A 13099-nucleotide genomic window follows, 5' to 3' on the forward strand; every position below is an offset into this window, starting at 1 on the left:
GAATTTACCCTAAGAACGCAGCAATCAAGTTTGAGAAAGATGAATGCACCCCTATGTTTATCGCAGCACTATTTACAATAGCCAAGAATTGGAATCAACCTAAATGTCCATCAGTAGATGAATGGATAAAGAAGATGTGGTACATATACACAATGGAATACTACTCAGCCACAAGAAGAGGGCAAATCTTACCATTTGCAGCAACATGAATGGACCTGGAGGGTATTATGCTCAGTGAAATAAGCCAAGCAGAGAAAGAGAAATACCAAATGATTTCACTCATCTGTGGAGTATAAGAACAAAGAAAAAACTGAAGCAACAAAACAGCAGCGTAATCACAGAACCCAAAAATGGTCTAACAGGTACCAAAGGGAAGGGACTTGGGAGGACAGGTGGGTATGGAGTGATAACGGGGGGAAGAAGAAGAGGGGTATTAAGATTAGTATGCATGGGGGGATGGGAGAAAGGGGAGGGCTGTACATCACAGAGAAGACAAGTAGTGATTCTACAATATTTTTCTATGCTGATGGACAATGACTGTAAAGGGGTTTATAGGGGGTCCTGGTATAGGGGAGAGCCTAGTTAATGTAAGTGTAGATTAAAGTTAACAAAAAATTAAAGAAAGAAAGAAAGAGAAGGGATATTACTTCCTGATTAAATAAAACTAACTAAATCAATGATTAATGCATGCTTTAAATATCCTTAATTTTGACTTAAAGGGTATCAGATGATCGGCTATGCATGTACACTTTTCTGATAATATTCCTTTCTCTTAAAAAAAAACAGTTCCTGTGTGGTGACCTAGAATGAGTTCTACACAATGGTATAAAGGGCATATCAAAGTGTGGGCATAGGGCCTGTTTGTGCTTATACAGAGGATCAAAGCCTAATTTGTTACCCAGAAAATGAACTAAGAGGCTATATGAAGAAGAACTTCCAACATCAGCACTCTCTGGAAGAGTTATACCAGAAGATGATCATCAAAAAACCCCAACAAAGATCCTGGTGCTGTTGCAGTTGTAGCTGCATTCATCCCACCAGTTCCTGGACTTGCCATTGGAATGAAGAAGGAGATATCTAAGCTGGCCTGTGCATACAGTAAAACAAAAAATTTGACTGGATCCATACTGTTGGAACTCAACCAAGAATTAGGAGAAGTGCAAATTGTAGTGCTCCAAAATCATACAACTACAGACTATTTACTGTTAAGAGAACATATGGGATGTAAACAGTTCCCAGGAATGTGTTGTTTTAATTTGTCTGATTTCTCTCAGACTGTTCAAGTACAGTTGGACAATATCTATTATATCATAGACAAATTTTCACAAATGCCTAGGGTGCCTAACTGGTTTTCTTGGCTTCACTGGAGATGCCTTGTAATTATAGATCTGCTTTGGTTATGTAACTGTATTCCTATTATGTTAATGTGTGTGTGTAATTTAATTAGTAGTTTAAAACCTATACATGCTTAAGTTACTCTACAAGAATATATGTCAAAGAAATAATCAATCTTCCCATATTTCTTCCATCTGCTACCTCTATAGCTTTTCTTCTTCCTTCCTAATTACAACCCTTAAGTATAATTCGTGCCTCATATCGAATTTACCAAGTATCATAATTCCTCCAGGTGTTAAAGATACCTCAAGACAAATGCTGGGCATAGAAGCCACAGGGCATAAATCTGCAAAGAAGTAAAAAGCTAACCTTTTCAAACAATATGGCTTCTCTCTCACTTACCAACATTTCATTTTCCTGGTTAGCCAGAGACGGGTAAGATTCCTCAAGGGAGGAACAACTTAAGACAGGCACAGTCGCAGGGGGGCCATCAGGTGAGAAATTGGGGATCAACAGAGGTGAGGCTTAGAACCTCACCCCCCCTGTTCTGAGAGAAATCTGCTTCCGTGGATGTATTATTGCCCTTCTCTAGCTTGGATTAACACATAGTCTACAGGCACACACCTGATCATCTACATTTGCTCTGTTACAACACTAAACTATGTTCTCTACCTTTATCTTGCATCTACCTACCACTTCAGTATTTTATTAAAATAATAATAATAATAATAAAGGGAGAAATGTGGTATTCACATATAAATCAAGTATAAAAATCAAACAAATATTCATATTTGACCTGATTGTTTATAGTTCATAATGAGTGATCAAAACTGAAATTTTTTGTGATGTCTGCCCTTGTACTGTTCACCATGTAAGAACTTATTCACTATGAAAGAATTTGTTCACCATGTAAGAACTTGTTCATTATGCTTCAGAAGATTGGAGACTCACAAGAATTAGGCTGGGGGTGGATTAATGATTGTGCATTGAGCATTGACTCTCCTATACAGAATTTTATTGTTGTTAACAAACATTTGATCAATAAATATGAGAGATGCCCTCTCAAAAAAAAACCAAGAAAACAAACATATTGTTTAAGGATGAGCTAATATATGTATATAAAAATAGATGATCAGTTAATCACATCATTCAGGATAGTAGTTAATTCATTAGTTTTGGGGAATTGAAGGGTAGAGTAATGAGGGAAAATACATAAAATTCCAGTTGTTGGGTTTATTGTTGTTGTCCAGATGTTCATTTTATAATTATACTTTATAACTTAAGTATGTAAATTTTTAAAAGGATTGTTTTAAATATCATAACACTATTAACTTCATATCTTCTTTAGTTAAAATATCAAGATTCTGTACATGCTTAGACTGTAAGTCATGGTTAACAATAGTAGATTAATGTAAATCCACATTTCAAATAATCTTTTTGATAATGTTAAATTCTTTATCTCACACTTTTGGAAGCTCAGTTTAGGTGCCATTTTTTTTTTATCCCATAAGATGGCTGAGAAGAACACATTAAGGAATAATAGTAGCTCTGTTATTTTGTTATTTTTTATCTTTGTCATTTTTCCCCTTGTGCCAGTGTCATCATTAATTCGGACCTCAGTTTCTAAACAGAAATCTTTTTATTCTATTAATCTACTATATGAGAGAAAATGTAAGTATTCTAGATAACAGAAACTATAGTCAATTTAGGTAGTCTCATGGAAAGCAAAGAAACAAGGTAAAGTTTCCACTACAGTGTCCTGCTTATAGATCTTTTACTTTTACTCTATTTTCACATCATTTCAAATATTAGAGCTACCATGGAACTATGTGAGACTATCACTTAATGTGATAGTTACTTATAAATTTATTACATTTCTAATCTCATGTAAAAAGATAAATATACACGGAACCTCTAACATTTTACTCCTGTTTCCTTATGCATCATCTTGAGCACTTCACCTTAGACAACATTGATCTAGCAGATTGAGAGCTATTTTATTTATCAGAACATTTTTATAGGTGATTTTCTCTCTCTCCATTTCTTCTCCTTTCTGTATTTTTCTCAAGATTCAGGACCAAGGATATACTCTGTCACAGTTTTGCTCATGTTTACCCATCTAGGTATCCACTAAGATAGTAAGTTTTGAGTACATATCTGAATAAGCCATCTCCATGATAATATCTGTATTTTAAATATTATAAGGGAGCAGTTGTTCCTGTCCAGGAGTACACTGGTTGATTACATTTGTCTTTCCATCACCAGTCAAAGCCTAGTCTTATAGAAAGCTGAGAATTTGGGACATATTCTCACTAATGCTTTTGTTTTTTGTTTTGCTTGATTAAACTCAAATATGTAGGGGAATGACTTGAGAAAATATTAGACATGAGACTTTAAATTCTTCTTGAATATTCACAGTAAGGATTTAAAAGCTAGACTCCCCTAAAAACTGTCCACAAAATAACTTTATTTGCATTGCTTCTGAAACATGGGTAAAATATTCCACATACTGGGAAATCTATGTGAGCAGTGAGCATGTTACATTCTCATCATACCTGCAGTATCTAAATGGGGCCTAATGTGTAGAGTGTTCTCACTTTTCTTGAATGATTGAGTAAATTAAAGGTTTTAATGAATTATTTGAAACAATATTCAACTGAAAAGGAACCAAAATTTGAAGAGTAAGGAATACTTCTGTAGCTCTTAAAATAGATAAGGTTAATTAAAGAAATTTTTTGTGAAAATTACTAAATGGAAAATAATTTGAAATCCCCAATAATTGTTTTTCTCATTTCAAGAAGTATTTATAAAAAACAATTTGAACACAGGGTAGTTTTCAGTAATTTTTATACTGCTATTTTACTTATACATGAAAGACTCATACATGAAGTATGTACTATGATATAGTAGTTTTCATTAATAAAAGTTATTATTAAATATCAGAATCTTTATTGAATTTATTTTACACCTTTGCCTTAAGAGACTAATAACTATATAATTTTGCCTCTTATAATTTTAAATCCTTTCCTGAAATACAGTGTTTTTATTTGCTGATGACGAGGCTAAACTCACAGAATCAGAGCTACTGTATAATTCATAGTCATAGACTGCATTATCTCCAAAAACAAATTTTATACTAGCTGATTAATAATTTGTTGCTGAATTAATTAATTCCATTCAAACCTATCTTGAATTAAATTATTTCATATTCTTTCTGGTCCCTGGAAAGTCTCTATATTAAATAGGCTCTTATTCCTTCATTTCTTGTGATTTTCTTCCATTCTTCTTTGCATACATTTCAAAATACTCAATTTACTAACTCAAAATTAATTGAAATTAATCTATTAGATGTTTAACTTTTTCCAGGGATTCCTTGTTTTTATTCCTGTATGTGAGCTTATTCAATGTATTCAATATTTCCACTGAGAAGTGTGAAGTTAATATATCATTTAAATATTGCAATAATTATATTTCAGTATCCCTGAAGTATACTTGTCACTTTAGAAGTCAGTTTGCCTTTCTTATCAGTAACTTTCTTATCAAGAAACTCTACTTTAATTTCAAGGAGTCAAGTTGCCAAAAGGATAAAACAATTACAGCTATAAATTAGTGGAGATAAATATTCCTTTCTGGTTTATTCAGCTTGAAAGTATTTATACAATTCATTAGAAAAGGGTCAATCCTTATGCCATATTAGAATATAGCTATGCTTTTAAATTGCATTTTATTCTAAATGAACAAATCTACAAATATTGCTATTATTGCATTTTACCTCTCAGGAAAGAATACATTTTTTTCCTTTTCTTCAGTTTTCTATGTTCTTTTTTCCTTCCTTTTCTTTTTCTTAGTGTATTACCTTATACACTTAGAGAAGCATACTTTGTGAAGTCATATCTTATGGTTACTTGCTTCAAGAAAATACCTCATATTAAGTATCTGAAATGATCAACTAGTTCCTTAAATTTTTACAGATGGTGGATATGTTTTGTAGTCAAACATGTAAGTATTTATATTCAAATCAAAGTAAAATGAGATAAAAAACATGCTCATTGGATATATTTTTTTGCCATCCTGACATCAATTTAGTCCACCTATATTATAAAAGTTTAAAGGCTTAGATAATATTGAGCCACACCATTGATTTCAAGCTAGGCCCTGATGTTTCTAACACAGTAACTCTTGATGTAGGCAGTTCTTCACCATTCTCTACCACTCCCTAGGTAGGGAACTGTGCGGGTGTCTGATCTGTACAGTTATACAGGGTCCCTTGCTTAGAAGATGCCATTCTTAGTTTAATGCTCTGTTGTTACCATCTTGAAATTTTTAATGATATTTAACAATAAGCCTGTATTTTCATCTTGCAATGGATCCTGAAAATTATACCGCCTATCCTAGTCCTTGAAGATGATTAGAAATTTCATCCATCTTTGATTTCACAGTGACTGAGGATTGCTAGTGATATTCAAAGTCCACAGACCAGAGATGGTAAATGTCCTGAAATGTACCACTTCAGCTGCTAAAAGCACATAGAATGAGAAACACTAGTGTAAACCAATCAGGATAATCCCAGCTTCTTTTCAAAGTGGATTGGGATGGACAAAAAAATCATGGCATCTCTTTGTCAGATTGGGTGATGGGTAGTGCAAGGAGTGAATCTGAATTCTTGCTTAATAATTCTGGAAATCAATAGATTTTGTCTTTCTCTAGAAGTAAACAATAAGGCATGTAGTGACAGTGGCTATAAACATGCAAGACAGAGTTTACAAATAAAGATGATGAAGACCAAAGCAAAAGAAAGGCCTGCCCCAGATGAAGATACCTTACTACTAGCATTTTTAAAAAAATACAAGCAACTTTAATATATATTGCTTATTTGGATTCCTAGCATCCAAATACTCCTTGCTATTAGAATTTCATACTTGGAGCTCAGTTTTCAAATAAAGAAGGAATAACAGGAAAACTGGCCAATCTGAAGATGTGGAGCAGCAAACATTGATGTCACTTCTTCATCAGATTAGAACTTTGGCAGTCATGGTTATGTAGTGTAGTAATAGACTGTGATTATTTCCTGTTATCCTGTGCAGTGGCAACACATGTTGAGTATTTCTGCAGTGTTAGAACACATTGTTGAAAACATTCAGGGTTTGACTATCTTCTGACCTTTAGTAATATCTTATACGAATGAGTTAAGTTTCCTGAATAAAATCAGGAAATTAAACAAATACATTTAAGTCAATTAGCAGAAGAGTCATTCCTCCCCAATAACAATGGCTTATGTCAATATATATTTGTGTCTTACTCTCATAATGCCTATAAAATTTGTGAGATCCTCCTTGATTTATTTATCACTTGGTTGTGTGGAACATTTGTCCCGTCAAGACAGTGTGTCAGAGAGAAGGGCAAAGGATGAGCGCAAACATATTACTTCAACCCAGAGACCATTGGTCACAGCTAAGCCCATGGCCGCAAGCCATCTACAAAAAAGACTGAATAATATATAGAGTATATAAAATATTTGTCTTGGAGTGTTACTGCTATATAGAGTTGAATCAAATTATGAATATGTTTTATGTATTAATTAATTTAGAATTGGTTATGGTTAACAGTAAATCAAATTATTGCTTTAAGAGACATTGATTTGCCTTCCATGTGTATTTCTTTATAAAGGTAATCCAAGTCTGGTATTAGTGCTGTTTTCAAAGTTCTCAGAGATTCAGGTTTCATCCAAATTACTTCACAGCCATTGTTAGCATGTGGAAAAATCACCAATGTCCAAAACGTTTACATCTGTTTCAGGCCCCAGAAGAGAGGAAGGAACAAAGCAATAGAGAGAAAACTGTGAGTGCCAATTAGTACTTAAGAAAGTCGATGGAAACTTGTGCATGCCATTTTTCTTTCATCCTATTGTTCAACATCTTGTCATCATGTGACCAAATCTAGCTATAAGTTTGGCAGTCATTTTCTCAATTATATATTGTAGCATTCCATACAGCTAGAAATAGAATAGAGGGAAATTCAGGACTCTGTGTTGTCATTGCCATAAACTAGTTAAAAATGAAGGACTGAATCAAAGGAAGCAGAAAGGCAAGGCATAGTTTTAACTTTTAAAAAGAGCAATACATTAAATTTTTAAATGTTCATTAACAATTTTCTAAATACATAATTTTATATATTTTAAATTAACAACAAATAGATTTATTCCTTATATACACCCCTATGTATGACACCATGTTTTTCTTTGATTCATGGTGAAGTGGATATGTGCATAGATACTTAAGTTCTCTTATTCTCTATATCTAGAAATTATCAAAATTCATCTTAAGTCTGTATTTCAGTTTACTTATGTATTCAACTTCTGTAATTTACTCTTTAAAATAGACATATATTTATATAAGTACAGTCTTTCCTTCTATATTTTTGTGTAACTGCATTATTTTGAGAGTGTTCTTTCAAAATTACTATGCAAAACCAATCAAATGTCAAATTCTTCCTTCAAATAATAAATGAAAGTATTTTATTATTACTTGTTAAATAGGTCACAATTCTCCCAGAAAATAAGTTATGTTAATCAGTGTCAGTTTATATGCTTTACAAACAGGTTAATTATAGAAAATTTACACTGAAGAGATGCTATTGTTATTATCATAGTTAAGAAATTATGGCAGCAATCTATTTTATAGCTTAATTTTTAAAAGATAATGTTTAGAAAGTCAAAGAAGTTGTCAGAGTTCTAGCGTGAAACATGAATCTAAAAAATTTTGTAATTTAGTAGTTTGAATCAAGAAACATTTCTAAGCATAAAAGTAATGGATGTAATATAAGTGATATAAGTGATAGTAGCAAATACACATAGCACTTACTCTCTTACGGGCACACGGGCACTGTGCTAAGTATTTTATATGTATCAAATCATTTTACATACCCTATATGGCAGGAAAAGTAGGATCTCTTATTTATGAAAAACTAAATCATAGATAGTACAAGTAATTTTTCCCAAGTCCACAGCTAATAATTAAAGGAAAGTTTGAAAAAGTTTGGGAACATAATGGTGCCATCTTTTAGACAACAAAATATCAGAAAAAATGTGAAATGGACATAATGGGGAAATGGTTTTAACATCATACAACAAAATGTGTGTGTATGTGTGTTTACATGCATGTAGTAAAACTTATCTTTTGAACATCTAAATATGTTATCAAGAATATGAACAGGAAGCAGTGTTTGGGAAAAAATAAAAAACTACAACAAAACAAGTATGATATGAAACAAATCTTATGTCAAAAAAAGTTGGCTGAAGACACAGTTAATTCTCAGAAAAATAAAGATAAAAAGTTAGTAAAAAATAAGGGAAAATTGTATTCTTAATGAAGGAAATACAAATGAAAATATTCAGATTCAAAAATATTAAATTTAGAATTAAAAGAAAATGAAAATAGTATTAGCAGGAAAGATGGAAACTAGCAACTTCACATAGTGATAGAATTAAATTTACTTGTAAACACTTTGGCAATATATATCTATTTTTAACCTCTAGAATCTACTGTAGACATTCACCAATATGTGGAAAGAAAAAGATTTATAGATTTTAAACTATAATGTTAATTGAGATAATTACATAAAATCTGGATATTCAAAATACAGTGATGATTAAACAAATGCAGTCCCAAACAATTGATATAATTTTTAAAATACTTTGCTTACATTTTATAATTTGTGAAAATGTTTTAAACAAATTAACAAAGGAAAAGGCAAATGGACTTCTAGTTAAGGTAGCAAAGTAAGAAAGAATGACTTACTCCCCACTCCCTGACTCATAAATATTAAAAAATATAGTAGAACATAGCAATAGATAGATGATAGATTTCTCTCTAATTTTTTCTTTATAACCTAGGTCACCACAAATGATATTGAATATAGAACATGGTTTAACAACTTATCAGAGACACTGTGAAAATTCCACAGCAAATATGCAAAATATGTGCAGAAACAAAAGGCTGTATTTGCAAACAGAAAACACACCCTCTAAGGAAAATGTAGAACCCCTAGTAAGTAACTGCAGGAAACACACACTATTAACATCTGACCTTGAGATTCAATGATTGAAATACTGCTAAAACCAGTCCTTACTACTTTTCTACAAACCCTTTTTTTTTTCTGGATAGGTTTCCAGTATATCTATCTATCACGCAGTTCATTGTATATAAGTCATTATATGTGTATATATTTACATGCTAAGTATGTGGGTGTATGTATGTTCATGTATATGCATATGTCTTTTTGTGACTCATTCTTTCTCATTTTATAGTTCCCATAGTACAGCCTTCATTAAGAGTGCTTGATACTATTTTCAAATAATGTTTAAATTAAAACTATCATGGTGTCCTGTGTATTTCAGCACACTTTTTTCTCTTTATGAAAAAAACTTGGTTTTTAGCCAACTTTATTAATCATCACAAATATCTGGGTCTGCTTTTCTTCCTAAGCAGAAAGTAAACTTCTCAGTTCCCATTACAATTAATTAAGTGGGGCCAATTGATTGTTTCTGGTCAAGGAAGTACATTGAAAGTAATGTCTGTCTTTTTCAGTATAAAACTTTGAAAAATTCCTGTGGGATACTCTAGTTTCTTTCTTTCCCTTCTGCTATAAATATAGAGGCCTTCTGTTGTGATGGCTGAACCATTATCAATACAAAATGCACAATATGTAACATTATGGGATTGATTTTCTTCTTTGCCAATCCTACAACAGCAAAGTCATTTTTAATTATTTTTTAACATCCACATAATGGGAGTTGAGCTCTGTCAAAATTATCTCAACAATGTCCCTTACATTTCCTCTCCTTTTCTCCTCTGCAAATAAGGATCATACTATTTAAATTATTTTTGCTTTCTTGTGGCCTCCCCACCATTCAATCCTTCCTATGTACCACTGTAAAAATGAACTTTCTGGACAATGATGTTAAAGTTTTTGTCCATACTCAAATTTTATGGTTCCTTGTTGACTGTAGTATATAATCTACGTTCCCAAGTATTCATAACCTTCTCAATATGACCTCAGTCTACATTCCTATTCTTATAATATTGACTCTACTCCCTCAATGCCTAGCCACCATGTTTATTGTCAATATGCAAGAACTGCTTCATATGCTGTCAAATTGCTATGCACTAATAAAATTTCAAGAGCCTTATCCAAGATGCTCTTGTCCCTTTGTTTTATCTAATTCTTGTATTTACTCAAATATCATTTCCTTTGTTAACTTTCCAAGACTCTGACTGCGATTCCAAAAACTAATTTGAAGATTATTTCTGGTAGTTTATATATTTAAGAGGTATACACAGTCAAAAGCAAAACAAATAATATTTAAATTTTAATTCATATTAAAAGATAAAAATACTGACTTACTTTTAGTAACTTAATAGAGTAGATTACTGTGTACAAATTCAACATGTAAAAAGATATAAAGTGAAGAAATAATTAAAATAAGGACTGTGACCAGGCCCTCACAAGTAGGATAAAATAATGACTTCTTTTATTGCATGATGAGGTTTTTGAATATTTTATCCCAAAAAATGAGTTAAACATTGAAAAATCTAAACTAAATTATTAATTCTATTTCAGGAACATATGTTTAATGAAAAATATTCCATGTAATATAAGCGTCCTTGAACAAGAGCAATAAATCTTTATGCTTGAAAGAATCCTTGTTACTTTAAAAGCTGACTGATTAAGGGAATATAAATATTTCACTTGTCTTTATTTCAGACTGTGAGTTGCTAGGACAATGCTGTCATAATATGAGAGGCAGCATGAAATATAAAATAATTGGGCTATGAAAACAAACAAAATTTAGTATAATTCTCAGTTCAGCAACTTTTTTACTTGATTTCTCTGATACTAGTTTTCATCTTATGACCATAAGGAACATACACCCACCCATCCTTTTGTTTGTTTGTAAGCACCACATTTCACACAGTAGTCCTATAACACTGAGTGAACCTAAGTAGCTATTTCAAGTAGCTTTACTTTACAACTCTGTATTTCAGAGTTCTCCTTGGCTGTCTTATAAGTCCCTACAGCTTTGTAATGTTTCCAAAGGAAAACAGAAGCGAAAACAAAAAAACTTTGGATTCATTGCAAGGAAATTCCTTATTCTTAAAAGAATACAGACTTTGGAATTTGGTATTTAAAAAAAGAGACAACTATTTTTGATATAATAAGCTGCCTACAAAGTTGAATGTAGGTTTATATGTTGTAAGAAAAAATACACTTGCGGACATTTCACACGAGATAGTGAAAAGCAAGTTTAGGGAAAGGTTTTGCAAACTAGAAAGCACGTTAACAGTTGCGCTGTGCACGGGTATACTCATAGGCACTCTTGAGTATTACTTTGTTATGTCTGTCATGTTTGGATAATGGTAAAGATAGGTTGTTTGTGGGAGAACTTTTTTTGTTCCCACTGAATACATTTACCTCAGTGAAATGTATACAGATAATTATAATGGAGCATAGGAATAGTGCTTACTCCAACTTACTGATCCAAGAAAATTATATAATTAATGCAGATTCTTGGCTTATCAAAATAAAAGTGGCGAAGGTGAATAGAAATGCTAAAACTTAAAAAGTCATTTATTTCTATTTCATATACATGAATTTATATAAAGGCATATTATTGATTTATAGTTAATTTCGGGTATAACACCAATGTGTCATAATTTGAACTAATAAGAAGAAAACATATGTCACTAAGTTAGTATGCAGAAATGAGATATTAGAAAATATATGACCTGTTTTAATACTACATTAATATTTAATGCCTTTATAAGTAATTAAACTTAAAAAAGTCATGTTTAGCTTGTTTTCAACACATATTTTTCTATGACAATCCATTCCACTATTGTGCACTATAAATATTCCTACTAAGAAAATAATGGTGTCTGTTATTTCTATAGGTAAAACCATATGCCGAATGGTATCTAGGGAATATAGAAATATAGGAAATGCTATCATGATATTCTAGGCCTGTACTCTCCCATTTGAAATAACATGACTGTACTCTCCCTTTTGAAATAACATGATTATACCCTAGTTTCATAAAAATCTTTGGTATATTACTGGTAACTTTCAGTGGTGGACTACCAATTCAGTTCCCATTCTCATGATCTTTAATTGCTCCATGCAACCTGTTATTGAAACATAGTGCTTGAATCAGATTAAATTATTCAGCTAAACCAATATATCTACTATATATACTAGCCTGGGAGTACAAAGTAAGAGTACAAAGTAAACAAGACATTGTTATCCATGACAGAGACGTATAATCTAACAGTTAGATAGAAATCTACTCAAATCCCAAATGATTATTATAATATGTGTTTTAATGATAATCTATTTTAAAACACAGCAGGAATATGAAAATTAGTACCCTTAAGCTACTTGTGAGAGTTTATGCTACATTTTACAAAAGAGAATTTTGAATTATGGCTTGAAGAAGTAGAAATTTCTTAGGCACGAGAACAGCTGGTATATTGAGGAGAGCTTCTTATAAAGAGCAGATGCTTATGCAATGACGAAATGGTCTCACAATTTCCATGTATCTCAAATTGCTGGAGCATACATTCTATTTAAGGGGCAGATTTTAAAGATTAGTCTGGATAGGAAGACTAAAACAAATATTCTTTATTCATATAGTTCATTGACATTGATATCATTGACTCCTCCTCTGGACAAATTGTTCTAAAAACATGTAAAGCTCATTCCTATTGCA

This window comes from Manis javanica, chromosome 8 (genome assembly GCF_040802235.1).
Source record: "Manis javanica isolate MJ-LG chromosome 8, MJ_LKY, whole genome shotgun sequence".
NCBI lineage: Eukaryota > Metazoa > Chordata > Mammalia > Pholidota > Manidae > Manis > Manis javanica.